Here is a 14,902-nt window from a genome sequence, read left to right on the forward strand (position 1 = left end):
AAATTAATTTTGGTGACTTGGTTATGACTAGACCATTATTTTATCACCAAATACATTTTATTTTAATTAATTTTCCTTCTTGGATGTGGGATCCTCAAATAGCTTGTTTTTGACATTTAGTGGGTTATGACAAGCCAAAACAAGTGGCACAATGCTTTGAGAATAAAAGAAATTAGTGGACACTTGGAATTAGAGGTTACATGTTCTTCATGGAAGAGAATATCTCTCCTTGTTCATCATTTTCGGTCTCCAAGCTTGGAAATTGAAGTGGTTTCACATATATACATGTTTTGGCCTCATTTTGTGTCATTCTTGATTGTAGATTTATTAAGCTTTTACTTGTTTCTTCAATGACAGATAAACCAATGGAGATGGAGACTCTTTGAGAAGGATTATTATGGTTTCCAAATGATCCAAGTTCATGAGTTTTATGGTTCCTGAGATTAATCTCATTCAAAGGTTACCCGTGTGCTTAAAGATTTGGCAATGTCAACAATTTTTAGTATTTTGTCTTGTAGGTGTGATTCTGAGTAGTTATAGTGTTTTAGTCACCATTTTTATTTGAATAAGTTATTATTTAGTGTTTTTATATTGGTTTTATTTTTCTTTTCTTTTCATAATTCAAACCTAAGTGCTAGGATCAAACCATACAATTTTAGTGGGGTTTTAGTGAGCTTTCTTTGCAGTTTCAAGTGATTTGCACACTTTGTGCTCACCATGTTTGGTGTGTACTTTGTAGCAGTTGCAATGTCTGATTATAAAATTTAAAAGTATGTTTATTGATATATATCAAGATCTAATTTGTAATAAAAACTGATATTTTGATCTGAAAGAATTTTGGAAGGGTTTGAACAATAAGTTTCTATGCATTTCAAGTTTATCGGGTGTGGGAAATCCAATAATTTTCTATGTAGATTTAAGTTGATAACAAATATTGATGAATCTATGGTATACTGTTAATCCTATGAGGATCTAGTTAATACTGAGAGGGGGGGTGAATCAGTATTAAGACCAATTGAAACTTTAAACCCAAAATCAAATTATATCATATCTGAAATCATTTATCAAATATCTCAACTTCTTATATCAGATCTAACAACCTCTTTATCAGATTTTCTTAACACATTAATAAAATCATTTACACATCTTTCAATTCTTTCACCACTTAAGCATTCATATAAACTTGATCATTTACCAACTTATTATCCTTATCAATCATATCAAACACTTTCTCTAACAACTCTTATCAGTTTCGGTAACCTTTGATAAACCTCTGATAAAACATCATAACCGGTGTCTCAGAAATAATGCATGAAATGAAACATAAACAAGAACATCACATGAAAAGCATTCCATGCATGAACACCATATTTTTTTGATATGGAAACCCAAATAGGGAAAAACCACGGTGGGATTTGGCACCCACAAATATTTGTACTCTTTTGAAGTACGCCCTATTAGGAGCTTACAATACGTCCTGTTAGGAGTAGACCCTCTTAGGAGTCACCCAGTTAAGGGGTTTGCCTAGCAACCCGGTTAGGATCTCGATGATCTATTAGGATCAACCTTATGAGAGGATTTAACACTCTTTTGAGAGCTACCCTATTAGGGAACTTAAATTTTTAAGGCCTACTGGGACCTACCCGATTAAGGGATTTAACCTGTTGCAACTGTTAGGGAACAACAATGAATAAGTGATCTATTACTTGCACTTCTCTACTTGCTCAATCAGATCTAGCTATGCTCAATACTCTACAACTCTCAGGCAGATCTCACAGTTCACTTGGATGGATCAACACATTCTCTTAAGACCACGGACATCATAAACATCAACTATGCCATCTCAACTAGGTCGACCACTATACCCTAATTACATCATGAATTTACAATGCAAATCATAAGAGATCATCATAGATCGACATAAAGATCATTACAACAAATTAAAATGAAATATCAACCGTCGGTTGATTGTAACCCATCATGAAAATCCGATCTATACCAAAGTCAAAACCTCAAAACACTCTACTAAGCATTTCGCTAATTCCCAAGAAATTCTTCCTTGAATCACGCCAAAACAATAATCAAATCTTTTCATGCAGGTTGTGTCATGTTACCACCTTCATGTAGACTCGTTGTCGATCACCATCATAACAAAAATCATTACCGGTTTGATAATTTCTTCACCGGTCTTAAACCCTACTAAAACCTTAGCAAAACTTCATCATAAATTTGGTCTTCCGGTAGTCATCACAACTTTCAGTTCTGGTCAGATACACCTTTCCATGGTACAAGCTCACCATCCAAACCGCAAATCACTAATTTTCGCCGATTGTCCAATTCAATCAAAACATCTTTGCTTTACAGGTTAAAGTCCTATTTCATAGACTTTAGTTCTCCGGTGATAAACCCTGTCCTCCGGTAAACCAAATCACTTAGAAGGCAAAACAAAACATCAGGAACATCAATTTCCATCAATGAAAACACAAATAAATGATCATGTCATCTAATCACAAAATCTCAATCTCTTCATCACAAATAGACTTCTATCCTTTACCGGTATAGTCACCAGTCTTCAACTGCATCACCTCATTTGCATCAGTTATGTCAAATGCCAACATATACAACAACTACATGCCACCTCTCACAAAAAAAAATACATGCCATAAAAATGATTCTATTTTATGATATGTACCTCTATATTAATTTTGGTGAATCTTCCACTTGATTTGGTTATCAATTTTGTTGGATATTAGAGTTGTTGGAATGTGTTTTTGTCATTTATCTCAACATATTCTTGTGTTCTTGTGCTTCGGTGTTGCAGAGAGTTGGTTTGGTTGGTATATTATAGATATGCTGATGTGGATTTAAGGATTCAGAGATTAGTATCTTCAGTTGATTTAGCATGAGTTTCAGTGCTCCGGAAGGTGATTTGATCAAGTTATGAGGTCCAGTGTGATGACCTATTTTTTTGTTGGTTCTGTATTGCAGAGTTGTGATTTCTGGTTTGTATTTCTTCGGAATTGATTCATTATGTTGAGCGGATTTTGGAGAGATCTTGGGACATTCACGTGTGTCCTCAGTCCAAGTGGTTCATGATTTGAAACCTCACAAGCATATCTTTCAGTTTATCAGTAAGTTATAGCTCCGAGAGGGAGATGATGATGATGATTCTAGTAATCCGAGTTGTTGCAGTGGAATTCACATTGCTTGTTGATGTTTTTTTGATCGTGTTTTATCTATGTTGCTGGTCCATATTAATCGGTGTGTGCGTTATTGAATATTTTCTTGGTCCGGTGGTATTCTTTGTTTTATACGACCTTCTAGACAACCCGATGACTCTTGCATGTTGCAGATGATCTTGGTGTGATAGTCGGTTGTGCTGCATGTTCAAGGTTTTAATTTAGGTCCATGCTATGTCCTTTTCGACATTGTATTGGTCTGCATATTGATTTATGTATCGTGTGATGTAATTTTGTAATTAGGTCTTATGAGTTGATCCAACCTTGAAATTAAAGATGATGATTTATATAAATAAGAGAAATAATCATGTAAGATGTGTGTATGTGTTCTTAGAGGGTGTTGTATGTACAAACAAGCATTTAATCTTTCAGAAGAGTGATGAAGTGAAGAAGAGAGTTGTAGAGAAGAGAATGTGCTTAATTGGAACAGTGATCAGGCATTTGAAGATGCTATTCTTTTAGTTCATGTAATTTGGATTGGTGTCCAATCTTTGTAAGTCAGTGAACCTTCCTTTCTTCCTTCGGGGGTCGTAGCCCTCTCTTGTATTTGAGTAGTGAGCTCTAGGCAGTGTGTCTGAATGCATGTGTATTCCCCATTCTAATATTTACATATACTACTACAGAGTATCATCATATTGTGGGTAGATTCCCACCATGGTTTTTCCCTTAACCGGGTTTTCCATGTCAAAATATGTGTGTTATGTGTATTGTTGTTGTAGTTTTTATCTTTTCTCTTGCAGTTAACGATCGAATCTGCAGTTGTGGTTAATTTGTTTAAGTTTGGTGAAAACTGATTTAGCCCCCCCCCCCCCTCCCTCTCTCTCAGTTTTCCTTCATTGTTGTTGCCAACAAATTTATCAAAATCGAGTGCATAGTTTGTGTAGAATGTTGGTGAGTCTTTTTGGGTATTTTAGTTCAATTTGGAAAGATCGCTTTCATGAGGGTTTGGAATGAGAAATTAATTACATTTTCTATTCCTTTATGAAAATAATTATTTAATATCATAATTTAATTAATCCAAATCATTTCATATCCTCAAAACATGAAGATTTGTGGCAAAACTTAAAATTTGTATGGTGTTTCAATTGTTTGAGGCTAGAATGTTCTTATAGATCTCCTTGAGTTTTTGGAAGGTTGTATTTGAATTTATCCTGTATTTTTTTAGTACTTGAATTCACGTATTGATATACATTATGGTTATTTCCATATCTATTGTGTTGGTTGGCATTTGTATTAGTGTAATTAGGTTATTCACATCTTTGAATAATCTAGTAATATGGGTAAGTTAGAGACTAGCCACATATTGAAGTTTCTTGATCTATACTTTGATTCCCTCCTTTTAATCTTGGATCTACTAAAGTCAAGTGTGTAAAGTTTTTTTTGTGATCTTTTTTGTGTCATCCATATTTTCCTTCACCTGATATGTATTGGAGATTTGTAAAATAAGATATTTCATGTGCTCAATTTGATTCTTGAGAGTTTTTTAGTCATAGTTGGCCATTTTAGACAAAACTATTAGAGTGTGTCGATGCCATTGATTAAGGTTTGAAGAGTGTTGATTTGGATCTCTAAATTGGTATGGGTTCCCACACACCATTCTAGTCTAGCTAGTCAGGATACTTAGTACTCAACCAAGATATTTGAGTTTGGGTCTTGACAATGAAACAAAATGCTGGAAAGAAAACTGGATTCACATAATAGAGTTTTGAGTCTTAAAGTCTTTCATGTTATATTTATACCACAATATTTACAATATAAGAATGGCAATATGTTTTGCAATGCACTATCATACTACAATAAGATTAAAAAATAACAACAATAATGCATAATCTAATTTCATGCTTCATGGGTCATTACATACCATAACTACTTTGATATATCTATATTTATTAATTTATCAATTAATAAAATATACTCTTTTTTTCTAATACATCGTAATTTCTTCTTTTTCTGTCTCTTTCTCTCTTCCTTAATTTTTTTCATTACATTCTATTTTTTTATTCTACATGTTATATACATACTTATTAAATTAAGGAGGTGCCCCTTATAATATTTATATCTTATTAGATTTATATTAGGTCTCCACATTCTTCTTTCAATCCACTATGATGGTCTATAGATGTTGTTGTGACTATGTTCTTTCCCCTACTAAAATAGATGATTCGGACTTGAGGGTAATTTTGACTCAAGGGACTATGGATTGAACATCCCTTGTGTGTGCTATAGAAAGATATGATGATGAATAAGGAAGAAAATTAATAGCTAACATGCAAGTGGTGTAAATGAGATGAATATCTAAATGATGATATGGAATATAATCAATAAAGTTGGTGGAAGCATGCTATAGAAATGGATTGGTGTCAATTTGAATATTTTGTTTTATTTTGGAAATAGAATTATTATCTTTAACATTCATACTCATAATATATATATATATATATATATATATATATATATATATATATATATAATATATATATATATATATATATATAATATATATATATATATTAAATTTTTTGTTAGTTGATGTAGAAGACCCTAATGAATAAGCAAGATATGGCAAAGAAAAATAGGGTGCCTTAAACTAGTTGATGGTAATTATGCAAGGCTATGCGTAGACAAGGAAATGATCAATATCTCATAAACATAATTTCATCCAATATTAATGGTTGAAAGTTTCTTATAAAAAATCCTCACATTTGAATTAGGGAGTGTGTATGGAATCTACAAGAACAATAATTGGTGATGATATATGAAATCTATTACTTTAATGAATGTGACTTGGGGGATAATGTTTTCTTAAAAATACTAAGGAATATATTCGAACCTTTTTTATAGTGCACTAAGTTAATGAATGTGACTCGAGGGATAATGTAGTGTTTGATATGGAAAAGAGATGGACAAATATAGCTAGTAATTTTACTATAACCAACCTCTCTTCCATAAAGAAATTGGAATACAAATGAACCAAAGGTGTTATTCTTGACTACCTCTAACCAAAGAGATTCAAACAACCTAGGTTCTATTCCTTTGTTGCATAGAATATAGATTGATTGATTTGAGAGTGTGCTAATTGTAGAGATATTCTAAATTTTTGCTAGGTTTTGTGAAGAAGCATTAATGGTGTATCCACTTAAGTTTCACCTCAGAGATTAAACATGCAAACTCATTAGTCTATCATGCAAATATAACTCAAGTTTCAACCAATGAAACAACATGAAATATAAAAGCAAATGAAATTGTTATACCTTCATGAATTATGTCTCATTGTATCCTAACCCCATTGTTCTTGGTTGCAGATGATTTTGCTCTCAGACAAGAACTGGTAGCTTCCAAGATGGCATATGAAGAATGGACAGATAACTGGTTGTTGATTGATATGCTAAATGATATTAAGCTAATATGCAAAGATAATGATATGCTATGATAAAACTCCTAAAATGCTAAATTGCTTTAAACTCAAAACTCATGGATGCAACATGAAGACTATGTGATTAGCTATTAGTTTCAAAAATGGATTAGGAGACCTCTATTTATATATTTTTGAGTGCATAAGCTTAGGTGGTTGAGATCAACGGTCATGATTAAATCATGCAATTTGGATGGCTATGAGAAAGAGGTTGAGATGTGAGAGAGAAATGTGGAAGATGTTCCTCCTACACCTACAGGATGGAGGAAAAGGTGGAAGGAGAAGCCAAGTGTCATTCATCTCACCTTGACTAAGAATGAAGACTGAGAGAATATAGGATAGTTGGAGAAGATTTAGGGATAAGAGGACAAGTGGACTCAACTTCCTCCAAAGATGTAGGAAGGTTGGAGAGAATATAGGGAGGTTGAGGAATGTGTGTACGTACACATTATTTGAAGAATAGAATGAATGTTGAAGATATTGATGCATATAATTAGATATTAATATTTTTAGCCACATGATGGATGAGGGGAGTTGGAAAAGGGAGATTAAATAATTAACAGATTATTTAATTGATGAGACCATAGGATAGTGGATAAAAGAATAATGAAATATTAGATATTTAATTAATTGATTAGAAGAAAGGATAAATTAATTAATTAATAAAATGTTTTAATTAAATCAATTAATAGAAGAACATGAAATGAATTAAATAAATTAATCTTTTCAAATTAACTTTTAATAGAAGAATAATTATTAAATAAATATAAAATATTCATTTCATTACTCATACCCAGTTTTATGTGTATACATTTTGCCCCTCTTTGAAATTATGTTGAGACAACATTGTTTCAAAGATTAAATCAAGTCTTGATAATGTGCCTAACGAAGATAAAAACCCCGATTTTGTGCCCCCTCGGGATATTTATCATGAAATTGTTGAAAAATTTTGATTGCGCGATTGATCTCACGATGATTGATTGAAAAAAGATTTGAAAATAGGCCTCTCAATTAAATTCATTTCTGAAAAATAAATAAAATTGCCCCACTTTTGAAATTGGAGTGTTGAGCTGGCAAAATGGTGATCCCGTTCTAGAGCCATCAATTGGAGCATGTTCGCCAATACCAGAGGCTTATTGAGTACGGCCCACTGATGAGTGACCTATCTTGACCTTATTTTTGAATTTTCGTACAAGTTTTCAAATTTTCCGCACGTTTTAGGGTAGTTTTATTTTTTATTTTTTTTCGGTACGTTGTTTTCACGCTTTTGCACTGTAGATTAGCGCATATGTTGTTTTGGTTAGCGCTTCTATTAATTTAGCACTTTCATCATGTATGTTCTTGCCTTTTCTAGGAATGTTAGCACATTGCTTGATTCTCGCCTGTGTTCATTAAGTTCACACAATTGATAAATATATTAGCGTATTTGATAGAATTAATGCTTTTGTGCAATGTGTTTGCACAAATGATAAATCAGTTAGCGCTTTTGATAGATTTAGTGCATGTGTCCATTAAGTTAGCGCTTTTGTTTAGGTAGACAGTGCAATTGGTTAAAATTGGATTTTTTTCATTTTGACAATGTTAAAATTCAATTTAATGAAATTTGATGGGTAATTGGATAGATTGATAAACAATTGATGTCTGATTGATAGAGGATTTGATAAGTTTGATCAATAGGATAAATGATTGATTGATTGATAATATAGCCGATTGATTGATTTGATTGACAGAAATTTTGATTGATAGGATTGATATTTGTTTGCCCAATTGATGATTGATTAGAAGCTTGAAGAGACTGATTTAGTCTTTGATTAAAAGCTTGATTTGTTGATCATTTGACTAATAGCTTGATTTTCTTGATAGAAAATATTTGCTTGAATGTTGATTTGATTGATATAATAGATGATTGATAGACAAACTTGTCTGATTAAACAGGAGAAACTAGATGTTCTCCAGTGTCAGGAATAATTCCCGGCTATGCGCCATTTAGTCCCAGAGTTGACTCGGGATGAGATTAGACATATCGATGCCTCTGGATTACATCACACATTATACATGCCTAATATTACACATAATAGGGGCCTATTGACTGCATTAGCTGAGAGATGGCACAGTGAGCATAACACATTTTACCTACTGACTGGTGAGATTAGTGTGATGCTCGAGGATGTCTATAGGATCCTCCATAGCCCTTTTACTGGCGAGCTTGTCCAGTACGACTATCAGGATCTTGGTGGGACTAAGGCATGCAGGACATTGTTCAGTGATGAGAGCATTGATGGAGGAGAGATTCATTGGGAGGACATGATCATGCATTAGGAGACTCTCCCAGTGGTTCTTGCAAGCCTGATTGGCTAATTTATTTGTCCTGATAGGAGATCTCGAGGTTTTTTTGTTGGACAGGGAGGGATCTTGTAGAGCATGATGCAATATCATACTCACTATGCATGGGGTGTGTGTATGCTTGCACATTTATATCATGATCTACATCAGGTTGTTTACGATGGCGGAGCTAGTCTCTCGTTCGGATGCACACTGCTTTAGGTCTGGTGTTGGGAGCACATTGTTGTTACATGGCCTATTCATGATAGAGTTTGGGGTGATAGCCAACCATATGTATATTTGTATAGAGGTATCATTACTAAGCCTAAGTTGGGTAAGCTTGAGTATTGGCGATGGGTTTTAGATTCTATGGACACTGTGATGTGGAGGCCATATATTAATTGTGAGTCTTGGTTGGAGGACACTCGGATGTTGCCATTGATTTTGCAGAGTAGGTTTTTGATTGACCATACCCCTTATATCATTGAGAGACAGTTATTTGGTCGCATTTTGAGACAGTTTGGTATTATTCAACACATGCCTTTAGGTGTCACCATGTATGCACGGTGATACAAGGATAGGCAAGATTACCCTTCATTGTCTTTTAAGATAGCATATGCAGAGTTTTTGGTTGTTCCTATTGTAGCATATGATTTGAGATCACACATTTTGGATGTGGGGATTACAGCAGATTACGCTCAGTACCTTCTTGCACACCCCTTTCCGTGCATTATTGATCCTGCAAACCCTCCTCCCAACTCAAGAGACGAGGAGGATGATACAAATGATCATGTTGTTCAATGAAGACAGAGATGAGAGCTTATAGTTGTATGAGAGGTCGGGGAGATGAGGGTTGAGATGGGAGAGGAGGGAGATGAGGATGAAGGGGAGGCTGGGTGAGAGTCTGAGGAGGACCTTTTGGACAGGTTGGGAGAGTTGGGAGGCCACTTCCTATGGCAGGGAGAGACACAGGCAGAGGAGGGTTTGGAGAAGTGAGAGGATTTCCCTCTCCAGGACTAGGAAGAGGTGGAGGATTGGACAAAGGTTGAGGGAGAGGGATTGATTTTGGTCAGATCCATCTAGATCCAATGGTGATTCCAGCTCAGGGTGGTTGGGATGAGGGGAGGAGGATTCAGAGGATCATGTGCCCCTAATTTGGTGGTGGATTATGAGAGATACTTGAGTGGAGACTCTAGCAGGGGGAGAGGGAGGTGGTGATGATGCTATGCAGGATATACCTCGACAGGATGTGCCATAGAGATGACCTTAGAGCACAGATAGATCAGCTCAGGGCACATGTTCAGATGCTCATCATTGAGAGAGATAGAGCTGTTAGGAGATACCAGGATACACAAGCTACTCTCAATCATATTCAGCAGGTTGGTTTTGACACTCTCTCAGCTGATACTATTAGAGAATTATATCGGGCTGGGAAGGAGACAGTTTATTGGTGGCGATGATATGAGGATTTAGTCTCTGAGAGTTAGAGAGTAGGGAGCTATGTGACTACTCCTGTATCGAGCAGGATGGATACCAGCAGTGGTGGGGTTATGGGGCCTCCTCAGAGGAGTAGGGATCGAGGAGTAGGGCCATCTGGAGGATCGTCTCTCCCACAGCCACAGAGATAGACAAAGTCAAGCGGGAGTGGTACAGGACAACCATGAGACTTGATTTGATATTATGAGACATTTGTATGTTATTGATTATTTCTTTGATATCATTGTATACTTGGACTTTTTATTGTTTTATGATGATATATAGACATGGACTCTATATGATGGTTATGATTCATGATTTATTATGCATGCTACTATGATGGTGATTACGTATATGCATTGATTACATGGCTGATGCAATGATGATATTTCCCTTCCTTTATATTCCATGATGTTATCTTGATGATATGATAATGATCTATATATTGTGATGATGATATTTATAAATGCTTGACATGATCTATATGAAAACTGATGAAAATGTGAAATGGACGTACTGTTTATTTGAATTCCTTGATGTATATGCATGTGATGATAAGATGATGAAATGATTTACTTGAAATGCATTTTATTTTATATTTTGATGATTATGGATGTAAATGTAAATACATATAATGATTAAATAATGAGATATATAAATAATGATAGAATAATAATATGGTTAATGATTCTAAATGCACAAATGCAATTAAATGAACCTAATGGGTGAATGATTCTAAATGAAACTAATGATAACTAGATGCAAAAAATGATAATGAGAAATAAATCTAACTAATAATGATATGATGAATGCAAATGATTATGAATGCAAACCTAATGATTTAAAAGATGAAATGAACCTAATTAATTGAATGCAATCTAATGCAATTTATCATGATCAATGCAATTATTTTTTTTGTTTTTCCAAATATACTCAATCTTTATTTTTGACCGTTGATCTCAAATGAAATGCTTATAATGCAACTGACAATGAATGCTTATAATGCAGATGATAATGAACTAATTTAAAATGATCTAACTTAAATGATATTGTCATTCCTCACATGCTTTCTTGTAACAGTGATTGATTTCATCATTGAGCTTTTAAATGTTGTAAGAAAATACAAACAACTTGACATAATGATTCAAGCTAACCTAAGTATTTCTTGCAGAATAGACAAGAATTATCCCTTTTCAGGCATGACTCGGAACGTCATCCATAATATTTTGTCAATCATATCCTTAGACAAGTACATACCTTACTAAGAGATAAACCACAGACAACAAACAAAGAAAATAATCATGCCCCGTCATAGCTCCTCTAGTCATGGACATCATTGAGTTGCATAGCACACAGGATTAGAGAAAATAAAGATATAAACACCAAATCTTGTGAGTCATACATATGTTCTCATGATCATTAACTTATATAATCATCTTGATGAATGGTCCTTGATAATCTTTCATTACTTGTTGATTGAATCTTTGTATTCTAAGTTGCACAATCCAATTGTTACAAATTCCTTGATCTTCATTGCCTTGTTGTTCATCATCTGTTTCAAAACCCTAGGTGTTTTTGGTTTTTTTAAGTTTTCGAATGTTTTTTTGGATTTTCAAAGATTTAAAGATTCCCTTAGCAAAAGGAGTTTAGGAGTTTGCCCCCAGCGGAAACAAACTTTATTATGGATGTCCCAAACCATGCTAGGATACAACTGTAGATTGATTGATTCTGATAAAATCCAAGATAATGACTACGATAAGTATATCAAAGATTGATAATTATTTGATAAGTTGCATATTTCTTGCCAATCGTTCAAAGCAATGGATGTGAAATATAAGATAGATACATGAAGATAGATGGATATTATTAGAGTTATCTTTTATTAGCTAATAATTATTTATTTAATTATTAGTCTATTATACTCTATGCTTAAGCTAAACTTAGGAATCTTATAATTCTTTAGGGTTTCGAATATCCTCTTATAAGGATTCCCTCTTTGTATTTTTCATAACAACTGTAATATTTGAATTGCATTCTTGTTGCACAATCAATATGACTCCTCTTTACTGGATCTCTGAATTCTGGCCTCCATAGCTTTTTTGCTTCTCTCCTTCTGTGACAGGTTTGCATGCAGGTGATCTTTGGGAGCTGTAGAGTTGTTTTTTCCTCAACTCCAATATGGTATCAGAGCTCCAGATCTGCATGCCCCTGTTCTCTTCATGAGATTTTTTGGGCCTTGTTCTTCAGATCTATGTATTCGGGGGTTTGTGTAGTTGCTTTTTTCCATTTCTGGGGATAGCTGATTTTTTGGTACATTTTGGTGCCAAAAGGAGCTCACGGTTGGATTTAGGAGGTTGTTTCCATGAATTTTGATATTAAATTTGATATATTTTGGTTTCAGGTGTTCTGGAGGCAAAAAAAATTTGAGCAGTTTAACGACTTACCTAGGCCGGATTTCCAAACAAAAAAAAAAAATTTGCAACCTTTCCAAAAAAAAAGTTTTTTTGGGGGGGCCACGACCTGCAACAAGTCGTGGAGCTCGCTCCTCCCAGCCTGTGGTCTGTTCATCGTCACTAGGCTCTGCCACCACACGGAAACCCCGCCAGCCGCAGGCTCCCATCGCCCGCCGAGCTCCCGTCGCCCACCAGGTCCCACCACCCACCAGGCTCCTATTGCCTACCCACCAGCCACCACCCTTGCACCACTCCCACACTACCCAGGAGACGTCAGCCTATTTCCAGCCCCCTCAATTTTTCGGCGATCGATATTTTTTGCAGGGCACCGAATTTTTTTCCGGTGAGTTTTTCCAGGCAAATTGTTTTTTTGGTGGTGATGGCCATATGGCCATCAAATTTATGCCCACAAATCAATGACATCAACACTGTGTAGGCAGCCTTCAGGCCTCTTATGGGCCCATCTGGAGCACCTTCAATCTTTTGGCCATATCTCGATCATACGGAGGCATTTTTCGACAAATCTTATATCATCGGAAAGCTCTTTCCGAGCTCTATCCAGATCTGGAGGTTTGATCTTTTGATTTTTCTTTTTTGATGGTTTTTTTCTATCAAAGCTAGAGGTTCATTTTTGCACTCCGGGAGACATAACTTGAGCATCCAAACTCCATTTTTTGAAAACTTTATATCATTAGAAATCTTGTTCTGTGTTCTTTCCATTAATATGAGTTTTGTTTCCAGATTCTTCTCTAGGCATATTTTATTCAGTTTTTTTCTTTTCATCACTATGGTTAATATCTTGGATGTTTCAGGTCTTGGGATCTCTTTCTTTGAGTAGGATGTCTCATCTTTGGTTGTTCTTTCTATTTCCAGTCTTTTGTCTCTTCTAATCATTGTCGCATTTTATTTATGCAAATGCACTGAGATAAAGTGCCACCATTCATTGTATACTTAGGATCTTGCACATCTTGTGCCTTATTGTAAATGCACTAATTATAAAGTGCCATGGGGGGGTTGATGTTTGCCTTTGTTTGTCATCTACCTTTGTCACATGAGTGTTCCTTCCACGACATTAGCCTCATGATGTGTGTCAAGTGAGTGTTCCTTCTATGACACTATGTACTTTCTCTGCACCTTCGATGTTTCTGGTTCTTCGTCATGTAGCTCTTGTTGGCCGTTCTTTTCAATGTACCTGTCCCTCTCCCTTTTCAGCATTATGAGGAGGTTTGTCCTGTTGTTCTAATACTTCCTTGGTTCGATTGATCAACTCTTCAAGCTTTGGTGTTTTACGCCATCTGTATCTTCAAGTTCAGTTGTTTGCCTTTGTTTGCCATCTGATTTGAGTAGTGTCATTTGAGGACACTCGTGCAGATTATAGTCTTCTCTACTTGGTCATGTTCTATTTTAGTGGAGGTTCTTTAGATCAACAGTTACTCTTCGATAGTGTTTGCAACTATTTCATGCTTTAGTGGTGTTCTTCATTCTCTCTTTTTTTGTTCCTATCTTCTGGAACACTCTTGTTTGGAGGCTTCTTAGTCTTTCACTTGAGCTTTCATCTCTTCTTGGAGAGGAGTTTTTCTCCCATGAGGTTTTCTCCTTTTTCTCCACTTTACAGAGATTTTATTGTACTTAGGTACCTCATCAGGCCTAGTTGTCGGGACCCATTGTTGCTTTCCTGCATTTTTTACATGTTTTTTTAGTCCTTAGTTGTTTTTAGCTACTCCCTAAGTTCATCTTAAGGGAGGTGTTAGAGTTATCTTTTATTATGTAATAATTATTTATTTAATTATTAGTCTATTATAATCTCTGCTTAAGCTAAACTTAGGAATCTTATAATTCTTGAGGGTTTTCAGTTGTAGGGTTTTGAGTACCCTCTTATAAGGATTCTCTCTTTTTTATTTTTCATAACAACTATAATTATTGAATTACATTCTTGTTGCACAATCAATATGACTCCTCTTTTCTGGATCTCTGAATTCTGGCCTCCATAGTGTTTTTGC

Source organism: Cryptomeria japonica, chromosome 10, assembly GCF_030272615.1.
Source record: "Cryptomeria japonica chromosome 10, Sugi_1.0, whole genome shotgun sequence".
In the NCBI taxonomy this organism is placed as follows: Eukaryota; Viridiplantae; Streptophyta; class Pinopsida; order Cupressales; family Cupressaceae; genus Cryptomeria; species Cryptomeria japonica.